Source organism: Sinocyclocheilus rhinocerous, unplaced genomic scaffold (genome assembly GCF_001515625.1).
Source record: "Sinocyclocheilus rhinocerous isolate Xijiao unplaced genomic scaffold, SAMN03320098_v1.1 scaffold1198, whole genome shotgun sequence".
Classification (NCBI taxonomy): domain Eukaryota; kingdom Metazoa; phylum Chordata; class Actinopteri; order Cypriniformes; family Cyprinidae; genus Sinocyclocheilus; species Sinocyclocheilus rhinocerous.
In genome coordinates, this window is record NW_015649585.1 from 375,585 (window position 1) to 378,813 (window position 3,229).

Here is a 3,229-nt window from a genome sequence, read left to right on the forward strand (position 1 = left end):
AAGAGTCACCAAAAAACATTGACTTGATAACTCGCAATTGCAACATTAATTGCATATAACTGCAACTTTATATAATGCAATTCTGACTTTATAAGTAGCAATTGTGACGATATAACGCAATTCTGACTTATGGTAAATGCAACTTTATATCACACAATTCTGACTTTATAACTCGCAATTGTGACTATATAACGCAATTCTGACTTTATAACTGGTAATTGCAACTTCATATCACACAATTCTGACTTTATAACTCGCAATTGTGACTATATAACGCAATTCTGACTTTATAACTGGTAATTGCAACTTCATATCACACAATTCTGACTTTATAACTCGCAATTGTGACTATATAACGCAATTCTGACTTTATAACTGGTAATTGCAACTTCATATCACACAATTCTGACTTTATAACTCGCAATTGTGACTATATAACGCAATTCTGACTTTATAACTGGTAATTGCAACTTCATATCACACAATTCTGACTTTATAACTCGCAATTGTGACTATATAACGCAATTCTGACTTTATAACTGGTAATTGCAACTTCATATCACACAATTCTGACTTTATAACTCGCAATTGTGACTATATAACGCAATTCTGACTTTATAACTGGTAATTGCAACTTCATATCACACAATTCTGACTTTATAACTCGCAATTGTGACTATATAACGCAATTCTGACTTTATAACTGGTAATTGCAACTTCATATCACACAATTCTGACTTTATAACTCGCAATTGTGACTATATAACGCAATTCTGACTTTATAACTGGTAATTGCAACTTCATATCACACAATTCTGACTTTATAACTCGCAATTGTGACTATATAACGCAATTCTGACTTTATAACTGGTAATTGCAACTTCATATCACACAATTCTGACTTTATAACTCGCAATTGTGACTATATAACGCAATTCTGACTTTATAACTGGTAATTGCAACTTCATATCACACAATTCTGACTTTATAACTCGCAATTGTGACTATATAACGCAATTCTGACTTTATAACTGGTAATTGCAACTTCATATCACACAATTCTGACTTTATAACTCGCAATTGTGACTATATAACGCAATTCTGACTTTATAACTGGTAATTGCAACTTCATATCACACAATTCTGACTTTATAACTCGCAATTGTGACTATATAACGCAATTCTGACTTTATAACTGGTAATTGCAACTTCATATCACACAATTCTGACTTTATAACTCGCAATTGTGACTATATAACGCAATTCTGACTTTATAACTGGTAATTGCAACTTCATATCACACAATTCTGACTTTATAACTCGCAATTGTGACTATATAACGCAATTCTGACTTTATAACTGGTAATTGCAACTTCATATCACACAATTCTGACTTTATAACTCGCAATTGTGACTATATAACGCAATTCTGACTTTATAACTGGTAATTGCAACTTCATATCACACAATTCTGACTTTATAACTCGCAATTGTGACTATATAACGCAATTCTGACTTTATAACTGGTAATTGCAACTTCATATCACACAATTCTGACTTTATAACTCGCAATTGTGACTATATAACGCAATTCTGACTTTATAACTGGTAATTGCAACTTCATATCACACAATTCTGACTTTATAACTCGCAATTGTGACTATATAACGCAATTCTGACTTTATAACTGGTAATTGCAACTTCATATCACACAATTCTGACTTTATAACTCGCAATTGTGACTATATAACGCAATTCTGACTTTATAACTGGTAATTGCAACTTCATATCACACAATTCTGACTTTATAACTCGCAATTGTGACTATATAACGCAATTCTGACTTTATAACTGGTAATTGCAACTTCATATCACACAATTCTGACTTTATAACTCGCAATTGTGACTATATAACGCAATTCTGACTTTATAACTGGTAATTGCAACTTCATATCACACAATTCTGACTTTATAACTCGCAATTGTGACTATATAACGCAATTCTGACTTTATAACTGGTAATTGCAACTTCATATCACACAATTCTGACTTTATAACTCGCAATTGTGACTATATAACGCAATTCTGACTTTATAACTGGTAATTGCAACTTCATATCACACAATTCTGACTTTATAACTCGCAATTGTGACTATATAACGCAATTCTGACTTTATAACTGGTAATTGCAACTTCATATCACACAATTCTGACTTTATAACTCGCAATTGTGACTATATAACGCAATTCTGACTTTATAACTGGTAATTGCAACTTCATATCACACAATTCTGACTTTATAACTCGCAATTGTGACTATATAACGCAATTCTGACTTTATAACTGGTAATTGCAACTTCATATCACACAATTCTGACTTTATAACTCGCAATTGTGACTATATAACGCAATTCTGACTTTATAACTGGTAATTGCAACTTCATATCACACAATTCTGACTTTATAACTCGCAATTGTGACTATATAACGCAATTCTGACTTTATAACTGGTAATTGCAACTTCATATCACACAATTCTGACTTTATAACTCGCAATTGTGACTATATAACGCAATTCTGACTTTATAACTGGTAATTGCAACTTCATATCACACAATTCTGACTTTATAACTCGCAATTGTGACTATATAACGCAATTCTGACTTTATAACTGGTAATTGCAACTTCATATCACACAATTCTGACTTTATAACTCGCAATTGTGACTATATAACGCAATTCTGACTTTATAACTCGTAATTGTGACTATAACGCAATTCTGACTTTAAAACTCGCAATTGTGACTATATAATGCAATTCTGACTTTATGACTGGTAATTGCAACTTTATATCACGCAATTCTGACTTTATAACTCACAATTGTGACTATATAACGCAATTCTGACTTTATGACTGGTAATTGCAACTTTATATCACGCAATTCTGACTTTATAACTCGTAATTGCAACTTCATATCACACAATTCTGACTTTATAACTGGTAATTGCAACTTCATATCACACAATTCTGACTTTATAACTGGTAATTGCAACTTCATATCACACAATTCTGACTTTATAACTGGTAATTGCAACTTCATATCACACAATTCTGACTTTATAACTGGTAATTGCAACTTCATATCACACAATTCTGACTTTATAACTGGTAATTGCAACTTTATATCACACAATTGTGACTTTATAACTCGCAATTGTGACTATATAAC